At 38.4% G+C, this 13,650-nt stretch overlaps 1 protein-coding gene across 4 annotated transcripts in view; it reads left to right on the plus strand.

The window, feature by feature from the left end:
- Positions 1-13,650, plus strand: part of mino (glycerol-3-phosphate acyltransferase mino) — a 228,361-nt gene that overhangs the window by 70,847 nt on the left and 143,864 nt on the right. The gene's annotated exons all lie outside the window — the stretch shown is intronic.

Consider the following 13,650-nt stretch of genomic DNA (forward strand, 5'->3'; position numbering starts at 1 on the left):
TGACTTTAAGACAATGAAGATTAAAAGATAATTGAAAATTAAGCCAGATAGTACAGAAGGTCGTTTCACGTTCATAGTATCGATTTCGAACATCAGGAAGCAGCATGTGTTCGCAGCAGAGAAGAACCGGAGTTGGTACTGCGAAAGTATTGTATATTGACATGCAAAGACGACAGATCATGGCTGCATGAGTGGTTAGGGCACCGAAGATCCCAGTCTTCTGGGAGGGGTACATCAATCTAGCCTCTTTCCGATATTGGTTATAATTATAACCAGATAGTTAAACAGTGCAAGACAGAAGCCTTCCATGTGTTAAAGAAGGGCATCAACGCAGTGTTGAATCGCCGAAAGGTGTGCACGGTACCTGTTGCTGGAACCAGTCAAAGTGGACTTCGAACTTACCGGAAGTCTAAGCGTACCTACGCTGTTGTGCGGAAAGTGAGCTCCCTGGTGGGGCGTGAAAATCCAGTAACACAAAGAATGAATGCACAGGCAGTACAATGTTTCCCGCAACTGTAAATCGCATTATAGGCCAAGATTTACAACTAGTGCGGACAAGGTCCAAGTTCATCTCTGGGTGGGAATTCCCTTTCTCAAAGAAAATAACCCTCGTCATGCTCATAACTTGTCACCACCACTATATCCAACAGTGATAGGACAAGTCACGAATTCCCTGACCCTTGAGTCGGAAGACTCATGACAGCATACCCGATGACTCGGAAAGACTCGGAACATCGTCGTACACATGGGAGTGCGTGTGAGACTGCTAATGCAGTTGTAAGAAACACAATTCTCTGTGTGCACTCTTGTGTGAAATCATTGCATTGAAAGGTAACTACAAGGTTTAACAGAGTAGAAACACGTTAGAATCACAGAAAAGATAAAGTACATGTTTTCTTACAAGAGATCATCAAAGCCTAATCGAGCGAACCTGTAAAACTTGTTATCTATAGTACGAAAGATGTCACTGAGCTCAAACAGTTTTTTGGTAAATGTTTTTATATAGTCTATGTTCTAATACCACTGTATTATTTTTCAATAAGTGAAGACAAAAGAAAATTGTATTTGATGTGTTTAAGACATGTCACCTTGATTAGGAAATGTCACACAACAATAAACATTCGAGCTCAAGTGGTAGAGATCATTAATCCACCTTGAAATTCTGCTGTAATACTGAAGAGCTAATGCTTTGGCTCCTACTGTCGTCGGACCCGGGTCACTGGGTCTATTTGGTCATCGAGTTAGACCAGGTCTAAGAAGCAAACATCCAGACCCGTGACATCACTGATACATAAACTGAGCATTCGAAAGTACGTATATAGGATGAATTAGTGACACCCTAAACCAGGCGAAACTGGCAAGAATAAAAATACAATAAATAGGGAAGTTAGGCAATCTGCTCAGATCTAATCTCAGATAAACACAGATCCAGTCGATCAATTAGCATGTGTGTAGGATCAATAAATCTCTGCCAGATGAATTTATCGAATCTTTTGTGCCTTTGTACAAATATTATCCATCCACTTCAGTTGATGTAGAATGGTCGTGTTCGACCTATAAACGTATTTTAATAGACAGTGGACAAAGTTTGACACAAGAAAACCTTGAAAATTCTTAGTGTACTAAGGAAATACATTTTATGCAAGTAAATCTGAAATAAATAAATTGTTTCGTAAGTGAATATTACGTTATTTATACGAGGGTGATTTAGAAAGTAATGTCTCGAAGGTGATACCTTTATTTATGTTTGATAGATAGCACCGATATTGGTAGCAGTAGAAAGCTTGCAATGTCAGCTACAAATGGTGGCATCATTTTTCAACATAGTCTCCATTACGGGCAACACACTTGCGCCAACGCAAAACAAGATTTTTCATGCCGTCGACGAAGAATTGTGGTGGCTGCTGGCGACACAATTGTCGAATTGATGCTTCCACCTCCGCGTCACAACTGTAGCGTTTTCCGTTACGGTGATCCTTAAGTTTGGGGAAGAGCCAAAAGTCGCAGGGCGCAAGATCTAGATTATAGGCAGGATGAGGCAGAATGTCAACAACACTTTGGTAGCAGATAGGACAGCTTTGAAATTTTTGGCGGAGGAGACGACGTGTGGCAGTACTCCTTCGACTGACACTTCATTTACGGGTCATAATGGTATATCCACGACTATACGCCGGCGCACACAACCTTCCGCAGTCAGAAATTCAATGATAGCCCGCTCTTTCAACCGGACGTCACCACTGGATACCATGGATTGATCCATTACTTTGGAACGAGAAGAGATAGGAAGGTGAAACAAGGGACATTCTATAGCTTAAACATCAATGCATTAATGAAGACAGTTCAGAATGTTTGCAGTACTATTAACCAAGTAGTGAGCTTGGAGGCATTACTTTCTGAATCATCTTCGTAGTTCATATTTTCGTAGTTTTTGGTGCATGTAAATCGAGCCCTGGTAATCATCCTTATTGAAATAGCATCGTTCAGAACATCTTAATGGAAAGTTCTTGCACACGATCAGAATGACCTATTTTGTTGTTGGCTAGTATTCAGTTTTGTTCTCACTTTATATCATTTTGCACATTAGCAATTCATGTAGATAAAATGTTTTGAAATATTTCTTGATAAATGACCATTTCACTGTTTACTGTGTAAACATTCATTGCATAATGTTGCTCCGTCGTGAACCGTAGTTTCCCTCACATGGAGATGAGAGTGCTTAATAATGAAGGTTATTGACTGTTCCTTCTCATGAGATTAACAAATGGCAGAATTTCATCTTCTTGCTCAGCGATATGGCGTGTCACGCCAGCTCATTTAGCACTCTGTATGCAGAAATTGGATTATAGGCCGTGATCCTGAACTCAGAACGAAGATATCTTCGTATGTTCCTGTTGACATTGTCCAGGATACGAAGTTGGCATGGTACCAACTATTGCATTGGAAACAACTGATCTTTTGCAAAGAATTTGTTCAATGTAGTTTAACGAAAAGAAAAAAAAAAAAAGAAAAGAAAAGAATTATCATGTTTTGTGGAGTGTTTATTTAACATTTCTACGGAAGTTTACCAACAGTAATTTTAGAATTTATTTCATATTAGATAAATGATTTGTCATATTGTCGTATAGTGATTAAAATGATCTTTGTATGTATTGTCAATGCGTGATTAAAATTTTCGTTGTATAACACCATTCCGTTCATTTTTATAGGAAGAGCAAGCCTAAGAACCAGTATTAGTACAATATGCTCTCTTTCTAAAGACAATCAAAATTAGTATTGATTTCTTAAAGATGCACATTATAAACAACGTAGATTGAAAATATTTGAGAATAAGATCCTGAGACGAATATTCGGAGTCAAGAGGAATGGGAATGGGGAATGGAGGGAACTTCATAATGAAGAATTGCGTAATTTATACCGTTTACCAGATATTGTTGAAGTCATCAAAACTAGGAGGCTCAAGTGGGCATCATTCATCTCCCTTATTTGATGATGAAAGAATTGGTGGAATGAGAATGCAGAGGAAACGGAAGTATCTCGAGAAAACCCACGGGCAGAATGTTGTTCACTACAAACTTACTTGACGGGGGGATCAAACCACGGACCTCATGAACCAAAAGGAAGCGCTCTGCCACTGAGCTACCATGCTCCCTTATTTTAATTTTTGAAACAAATTTAATTTGAAGGCAAGTTACACTGAAGAATTGTTTGATACCAAACAAATGCGATGGAAAGAAGAAGGAAATCAGCCTGTGTTTAATGACGTAATCCCTGGTGAAATTGGCAATAGCACTGGAAGTACCTCACTCAGGATGGGTTGCCGCAAAGTTTGAATGAGAACCTTCTGATTGCTAACCAACAACGCTGCCCACACGCGATATAATGCAATTCTTTGTACTTCACAAGAAGTTCTGAGGAAAAAAAGGTTTTTATAAATAATTGTCTGAAAAAAAATCTTATTAAAAGAAGTAAAATTTTCCATCAAAAATAATACGAAATTATAGTCTAGACTCGTAGTTATAGTAGCAATGTCGTCATGTTTGCGGATTTCAAAATTTTAGTTATAAGGAAATTGCAAACGTCAAGGTGAATAAAATTTAATGCTATTATTATCATTATTTTAAGATCAAGGACTATTGCAAAAAAAAAAAAAAATCACCTATCCTTCTATGGTGACGCAATTTAAAAAAAAAAAAAGTAAGTTTCGCATTGTAAAACTACGGTATACCTCCAAACTTGGCAAGTCCAATACTCAAAGTTGAAGTAGTAAATCTATAACTTCTGCTTACAATAGAGGAATAAGATCAAAGATAGAACCTGTTCCTCAGACGCCGAGTGCATATCAAAAAGCTGTTTCTCGTTATATCTCTCTCTCTTTTTTTTTGTTCTATGGAGATTAACACTAAAACCGGAAGTGATGATTGATATCTGCCACTTCCGGTTTCAATAGAGGGACATAATCAAAGATAAAACATTCACGATAGTGAATCCATAAAAAGAAAAAATCTGCTTGCCGCGAACTATTTCCCTTTTATCGATTATGCAATCAGTGTTGTAACCAGAAAAAAAACGTAGGTTTTTACCACTTCGGTTTCAACAGATATATTTGTAGAAGTGAAGACAAAATTCATTCTTGGAACACTAAATATGTGCCAAAAAGCCGTTTTTTGAATCCCGTACCGTTTTTACCGTATGAAAATTAGTATTGAAACTAGATGTACTAGTAACATTCAATCACTTTCAGTTTTGGTAATGCTGCAGATGGTGATAATATGTTCTGTTGAGCCGCTCAACCGATTGAAAAAAAAAAAAAAAAAAACTGCTTGTTGCTATATGTTACCTAGTTGGTTATATAATAAAAACTTGGTAAATAATGAAATACAAGGGTCGTTCAAGGTTGAAAGGGACTTTTATTTTTTCAGAGGAAACAGCACAAGGAGCACCAAACTGTGTCAGCTTTTCAAAGTATTCTCCATGCGTGTCGAGGCACCGTTGCCATCGTTGTGGCAGTTCCCTGATTCCTTTGGCGTAGAAAGATCTTGGTTGTTGTTGTAGCCACTGGAGAATATTGTTCCGCATGCTTCATCTGTCGTGAATTTCTTCCCTCCTAGATGGTCTTTAAGAGGTGCAAACAAATGATAATCACTGGGGGCTAAATCTGGACCGTAAGGGAGAAAGGGGAAACTTCCCAGCACATTTCGGCCAGAGTTGTTGTCACAGTGGCCGTGTGATGGCGGGCATTATCATGGAGAAGAATGACATTTCCAGACATCCCAGGTCTTTTCTTGCGAATAGACTTTCGTACAGCACCACTCAACAATATGGAGTAATACTGGGCATTAATTCTGGTGTGATATTCACTGGTGTGACTGCACTCGGCTAATGTGTCCATGCGCTTCATTTGTCACCAGCTCCCGTCCTTCGCGAAACAGTTCACACCATTCGTACACTCTTGTCTGTGACATCGTCTGTTCACCATACTGTGCTTGCAATCTTCTGAAAATTTTATTAACTTTCTCCTTAACAAGAAAATTTGATTACACATCGCTGCTCCACAGCCACAGACACACTGCTTGCCGCCATGTTCGCTGCAACTGCTGCGCATGCGCCAAATACGTCTTGCCGGGCGCTAGTTACTCGAGAAGGAATACATTACATCACCCGCAAGTTTCATCATGATCCGGCTATTCATCGATTATTTACGTACAAAAATCTCGGTCGACCTTGAACGACCCTTGTATACACAGTAATATCGTTCATAGTTATTTTCACACTTTATAGTTTTATTTTCTGTTGCGGCGATGAAGATAATGCGAGAACAAATGATTTTTGAAGCTGTGACACAATTGTTTTCGTAAAGAACATGTTTACAAGAAATTCGTGCAATTGTAGATGATAATAATAATAATAATAATAATAATAATAATAATAATAATAATAATAATAATAATAATAGAAAGATATTTAAGTTTAGAGATAATAATTTTAGGTCATATCTCATAGCGTACACTGTCCATTTGCTACTCTCTTGATCTGAATATTCAATATAGTGGTTTCCCCACCAAATCTTGTGATTTTTAATAATTCTTTGACTGGGAAAATTTTAGCCCAGTGGGTTGTGAGAAAATCCAGTGCTTCATGATAAGTTTTGGTGGCTTGATTTGATTTGATTTTGAGTTTAGCGTCCCTTTCAGCAGCGAAGCTATATGAGGCATGGACCTACAGGTTAACATGTGATTCGAACTACGTGATGTCCCATGCTAAAGACGGGTACGCTAACCGCTTAGCCACGAGGGAGCTCTGACTTTTGGTGGAAATGTAGTGGAATTCCATATGGTCAGAACATAATTGTAGGACGCTAAAATAGACATTTCATTTCAATTGGATTTCGGCCCGAGCCCAATCCAGCCCGAATGTACTTAGGCCCGACCCAGCCCGGGCCCAAAAAGTTTTGGAGATTTTTCGCCCGAACCGATAAGTTTTTTTTTTTTTAATTCTTGGCCTAAGCCCGATCCGGGCCCCATAAATTTTAAAAGTTTCATTTTGTAACATTTTTCACAGGCACACTTCTTCAACGTTTGCCTTTATTCTAATTATCGTTTAACGAAAGTCAATAATTGCAATTAATCGGCCCCAGCCCGGCCCGACCTGAAGAGAAATCAGTGTCGACCCGCCCAAGCCCGACCTGTGCAGGTCTCTACCTCGAGCAGATCGTAGAGATCAGTAGAGCCATGGACACGATGTTGTCCACACCAAACTCATACGACCTGGAATGGAACCGGGGACCCCTGAGCTATGACCACAGATATATTGACATTCCGTTTTATTGTTTTGCCTTTCACAGATTTCTTTTTGACTTAACATCGTTACTGTTTACATAATTTGTATTTTGACCTTCATCATGCGAAGTACGTATGTACTGTCTGAATAATAATATCTTTGCATTGTGTATTTAACAATTACAGGCGTTTATGTGAAAATATTTTCCATTTCTTACATGGTTGTAAATATTACGTACATCAAGGTTGTTCGCTTTTTAATATTGTTTTCCAGTTTTCTTGTGAGAATAGATTAAAAGTTACCGATGGAAGTATTCTCTGTAGAAAAAGAATGTGCAATGCAAACGCAAACTTGTTCCTTCTGCTTCGTTCGATCGCAATTAACGTACCGTATTTATTTATATTTCATCGTGACCACAAGATAGAGACCTGCACGGGCCGAATTTTTCGGCCCGAGCCCAATCCAGCCCGAATGTACGTAGGCCCCGCCCAGGCCGGGCCCGAAAAGTTGGAGATTTTTGGCCCGGCCCGGCCCGATAAATTTTCGAAGTTTCATTTTGTAACATTTTTCACGGGCACACTTCTTCAACGTTTGCCTTTATTCTAATTATCGTTTAACGAATGTCAATAATTATTAAAGAATTGCATTTAATCGGCCACAGCCCGGCCCGACCTGAAGAGAAATCAGTGTCGACCCGCCCAAGCCCGGCCCTCAGGCCGGGTTGGGCTTCGGGCCTTGAGCCAGGCCCGGCCCGTGCAAGTCTCTACCACAAGACCTAGAGCATTTTTGGAAGCTTTGTGCAAGTAACGGTATACAGAAATGTACACAGGATTTTTTTTTCGAAGCGGGCTCCAAATTCAACATGAGGATAAATTGTACTGTATTAAAATTTATAAAATTACGCCTAAGATTAAGCTAAATTTACAGAATAGTCCAGATTTCAGGGGTCCTGGACCCCCAGGACTCACCTCCTGCCCGCGTTCCTGATCATAGATAATTTTCATCAGCAAGGAACGAGTTCAGAATTGGGATACTGCATGATGAGTTTTGGGGAGCACTGTAGCTCAGCGGCAGAGCGGTTACCTCTGGTGTATTGGGGTCCCTGGTTCGATCTCCGGCCAAGTAAGTTTATGGTGATCACTATCGTGTCCTTGTGTTTTCCCCTCCCACATTCTCATTCCACCAATTCTATAGTTCGATTGATTTAATTATTCGTCTTGCTTAGTCGATCGGGCATAATCGTGGGACGTTAAACTGAAGAATTTCATTTCAGTTTTACATGATAGATTTTGGATAAGTAAAAGTAGTATACTTTTACGTATCCCTTTAAAAAAGTATCCCGATCTCATTTATCAAGTTTATATTGTAACTTTCTCCCTGTATAGGGGTAGGTGCAGTTTTAGTAGAATTAACTATAGTCCGGAATCGACTCTCACTACTATTATAAAATCTTTATAAACAGTACTCTACAAGAATAGTACAATAATGTAATTTCTCTAATCCAAGGAAGAGAAAGGTGACCCAAGACCCGAGCAACTTAGAACAGGATCGCCATAGAGCTCCGCAACAAGCTAGATGGAGTGGATTAGGAATCCCCAATGCTCCGAAGCAAGCAGAGAGGGGGTTTGAAAGTCACAGAACTTCGAAGCAAGCTAAGCGAGAGGAAAGGAAAAAAAAACTAGAGTTCGGAAGTAAACTAGACGCTTTGAATTGGGTATCTCGTAGAACTCCTAGCAAGCTAAAGGAGGGATGACCAATCGCTGGCTGGTAGCTGTCCATCAAATACTCTCAGTTATATTGGCGTTCCAGGTGAGACGATGGCGCTGCTATTCCCTCGTCGTCATGTGACTGGTGGTGTCGTTGGTGTGTCAGTCGTCTGCAACTCTAGTACTCCATAGTAAGGTGCACGTGGCTGTTGTTTATAAATAGGAATGCGTGTTGAATATTTGTAAATACAAGCACATCTTGAGTGTTTGTAAACACAAGTACGTAGTACATTACAATGTGGATCAGTGATTTTCAATTGGCCGATGTGTCACATACGAGCGCAGTTTTATAATTTGAGAAAAGCAGAGAGAAACACAATGTGAGGAAAGGAGGGGGGGATAATGTAGGCGAGCAGAATTGCCTTTGTCAGTGTACACACAGCCATAAATCCACGAATAGTATGACTGCTTAATAATCGACTATGCTATTGATGTTCTTGTTGGCCTATCGCCACTCTTTTAATCAACGTTAGCTTACCTCCGAGCTTCTTCCCCTCAGATTGAGAAGGCGAGAAGCAAACTGTAACGTCACAGATTATTCGGTTGAAAATTACTGATAGAGATAGTTCATTTTGGGTTCCTCGGCAAATTGTTTGGTACTCATTTATTCGCATTGCTTACATTCCTTATGCATACTCAGGGGCGGATAGAGGCTATGATCAAGGGAGGGGCTAAACCATATTTTGCCGTTTTATCCAGTGTAAAGCAGGATTGAAGTCCATTTTTCCAGTGTATACCTGAGCGTCAAGGGGGGCTATAGCTCATAGCCCCCCTTGGATCCGCCACTGTGCATACTTGTCCTTTCAGTTAGGTATAATTGTCGTTTAAGCTGTGTCTGCAAGTCGCATCAGATGTTCTCTGTGCCAAGCAACGGTGAAACAGATCGATGAAGTTAACGTTGTATTCAAGAATATGGTATGGGAATGGCGTGAAACTAGCTCTGTTATCAATCTCAGGAAACCGAATACTATTCGTAGTATCGTCGTGATACAATTGCAGACAGCAGGTATCAACATGCTCCAATTTGTACAGAAATAGTTTTCGTAGTTTGAGGGAAATTCGTTAGTAAATTTATCGAAAAGCGATTTTTTTTCGATATAATATGAAAATCCAGGGGAATTCTGTGGCTAACTGTTTGACCAATATAAATATTTATTTTTTGTTTTTCAGAAATAAGTGAATACATTAGCAATAGTGTGTGTGTGTTCAAAATAGCATAATTTGCACTCATTGTTCACAGTGTATTTGTGTGTGTGTGTGTTTTAAATTGAAAAGTGTAGGAAAAAGTAAAAATAGTAGAAGCAGAAAGAAAATGAACAAAAAATATAGTTGACACTTTATTAATCTATCATATAAATTGATCACTCAGCAAACTGGAAAATTTGATAAGAAAAGGGAAAATTTGTGTCAGTCGAGGGAAATTTTTTAAGGAAACCTGTAAAGACTGTAACAGAAATGCGTTGGAATTTGGAGAGTACTTCCAGCCATGTGATTGTCACAATTCTTTGTTATTTGATAACAGTTACTTGAGTGTTCATCTAATTTTTTGCGATCTACCTTGTAAAATATGGTGCTATTTGATCAGAAAGCTACTTTTCATAAGATTTGTGTGGCTTTCTTTTCGTCTATCTTGCCTCTTTCCCTAAACCAGCGTTTCTCAACCGCTGTTTCGCGACACGTTGGTGTGTCGCGAATACATGTTAGATTTGTCATGAGACTTTTAAGTTGGTTGTCTTCTTATATTTCTGTTGGTAATATTTCTTTGTCATATTCCTACTTAGGAGTCGTAAGTTTCTTTTATGTTAATATGTTTCTATTGAAGAGTCGTATGTAATTTGCTTGTGAGATCTGTATCTCATAGCCATTCCATAATTTAAAAAAATATATTGGATGCATTTTTATGTGTTTGCGTTCTTGCATCTAGGGAAAAAGAACCATATGCAGGGGTGTCGCGAATGTTTGAAACGTACGTTGGTGTGCCCTGAAGGAAACAAAGGTTGAGAAACGCTGTCCTAAACCACACTCTTTATCACCTGAATAAAAGGACACACCTGTTAGTTAATTCAATGCTTTTTCTTTATCAGGCGTCTATATTGATAATCCGCAAGGTACATTTAGTTTATTGGAATATATTGCTTTGACCTTCTATTCTTTCAACACTATTTACAAGATATTTCAAACAAATACTTTTTTTTTCGTTCTTCTTTTTGATACAACAACAGGCAATAAAGCTGAACTTTGAAGTTCCTGATCAGAATAATTACAATTGAACTTAGAGTTATCATGAAAAAAAAAAATATTTGAAGAAGGGAAAAGCAGTTCAAATAAAGTAACCTGTCATTTCAAAGTTCTGTCCAGTTATCTCGAGATGGACATTGGATGACTGTTCAAGTGGAATTCTGCTTCCGTCTCTTGCTGATCCTTGATACTCTTAAGTCTAATAATAATAATAATATATAATAAATACACAGTAACCGTGACCGGTTGGATTATTATAGTGCACTATAACACTTCTAACCGTTCAGAATTACACGTCTAAACCAGTGGCGTAGCACACTTTTGCGCCTTCCCCCGCAAAGTATAGAGAAGGGGCCATAGTTGTAAAGCCGATAAAGTAGAATTGAAGTTCTACTTCTTTAAATCTTTATTCAGTGCAAGACTTCGGGGCCCCCAGCACTGCGGGGGTTGCGGGGGCAGCTGCTACGCCACTGGTCTAAACCTACCAAAGTTGTTACAGGAGAAGCGGACTTTAATTTATAAGCTATAATTTATGTCATAAATTATAATTTATGAGATAATTATAACTTTTGATGTTATAATTATTTCACAGTCATATGGAACACTTTCTGAATTTTTTGATATCAAAATTCTTCTTTATCACATCCGTTTGCTTGCGACCCTAGTAAGTAATTTGTGATTTGTAATACCAGGAGTGATCAGAAAGTAAGGTTACAAAGCCTGCAGTGAAACATGTATATATTATTTCATACAACCAATACAGCCAACAGGTAGTACATATAGTAAACTATTTAAGTACGAGAAGTGATCAGAAAGTAAGGTTACAAAGCCTTCAGTGAAACGTGTATATATTATTTCATACAACCAATACAGCCAAGAGATAGTACATATAGTAAACTATTTAAGTACGAGAAGTGATCAGAAAGTAAGGTTACAAGGCCTTCAGTGAAACGTGTATATATTATTTCATACAACCAATACAGCCAACAGATAGTACATATAGTAAACTATTTAAGTACGAGAAGTGATCAGAAAGTAAGGTTACAAAGCCTTCAGTGAAACGTGTATATATTATTTCATACAACCAATACAGCCAACAGATAGTACATATAGTAAACTATTTAAGTACGAGAAGTGATCAGAAAGTAAGGTTACAAAGCCTTCAGTGAAACGTGTATATATTATTTCATACAACCAATACAGCCAACAGATAGTACATATAGTAAACTATTTAAGTACGAGAAGTGATCAGAAAGTAAGGTTACAAAGCCTTCAGTGAAACGTGTATATATTATTTCATAGAACCAACACAGCCAACAGGTAGTACATACATTACGTTATTTTTCGACATAGTCTCCATATCGGTTGAGGCACTTGTCGTATTGTGGGATGAGTTTCAGGATTCCTTCCTTGTAAGAATCCTGTCCTTGCATGTTCATCCACGTTGCCACGAAATGTTTCACCTCCTCATCTGAAGCGAAGCAGCAGCCCCCTAGGTGCGGAAACAGATGGCATTTTGCTATCAGATGCGATAACGTGAACCTCCTGTTGTCCTGAACTAGCTTCTTCACGCGAGCTGTGTTCAAATCTGTTGATGCCGTACTGGGTCGGCCACTGTGCGCTCTTCATCGGGGACGTTTCCTCTACCAGCTGCAGACTTTCGACACCATTCTGCGATATGCTGACGAGACATTACAGTCTCTCCGTAAATCTCTCACGGCTGCTGGGTGAATTTCAGCCACGGTTACATGTGTCGCTCACAGAAATCGAATAAGTGAGCGGACTTCTCCGCGAGGCCAGTTTTCCAAACGAGTCGCCATTTGTGTTTACATGCAACTAGCGCCGTAGGTGGCGAGTAGCTGAAACTGCACACTTGCCAACTCCATGTATCAAAATTACCTCATAATACTCATTCCTCTATAACAGAAGAAACTCCAGGTGTACCGTCCTTGTAACCTTAGTTTCTGAACCTCCCTCGTACATTTTTTTTTTATTATTATTGTTACTCATCATTAGTGAAACATGGTGAAATTACACAAGTTCCAGGTTTCACACTAGCCTTCACTTTAAGTTTCAATATACAATTTTTCGTCAGTTTCATTCCTCTTTTATTCAATTGTATATAGCAATTATTCGTTTGTTTAATGTTCTTTACTGTATTTGATAATAAATATATGCCTACCAAAATGACATTCAAAACAATGTTTAAAACCTCCGCTACTAGATCCTAATTCTGTGGACATTTTGTATTCCTTTCATGACCAGTTTAAGAAACCCCGATGTACAGTACGTGCAATACGATATACGGAACAACCAACAGAAATGTTGATTTTTAGTGCAATTTATGATTCATTAGAAAATATAGAATGTGATTATTAAAAATAAAACAAAGTTTTCGAAAATAAATAAGTTGGCCAAGTTTATGGGACTACATATTTGCATTGTTCAAATTGGTTGATTTAATTTTATTTTCTGTTTCGACCATCTCATATTTTTAAAAAAGTTTCTTGACTTTTAGAATCATTTTCTTTTTTGATTTTTAGGTTGATAGTCCTTTTGTGAACAGCAAGTATCTGCTATACGTTTCTATCATGACAGGAACACAAGCCTTATTACTGATGTCTGCTAAATTCTAAGTTGCTGAAAACTAAAGGAAATGTCTAGTTTTCATATAGCTATAACACATGTTAATTGGGACTTCTTAAAGTTCAGTCTGTGTTCTGCTCAGCTTCTTTTTCCTTATTAGAGGCTATCTATAGGTCATGAAAGTCAAGAAAAAGTCACAAAATTTAGCTTTTGGTTCACGATTTTTTTTTATCTGTACAAAGTACAGACTCAAAAATTTTGTTCCATAAAACGTCAAAATTCA

This window comes from Thermobia domestica, chromosome 12 (genome assembly GCF_964235325.1).
Source record: "Thermobia domestica chromosome 12, izTheDome1.hap1.1, whole genome shotgun sequence".
Classification (NCBI taxonomy): domain Eukaryota; kingdom Metazoa; phylum Arthropoda; class Insecta; order Zygentoma; family Lepismatidae; genus Thermobia; species Thermobia domestica.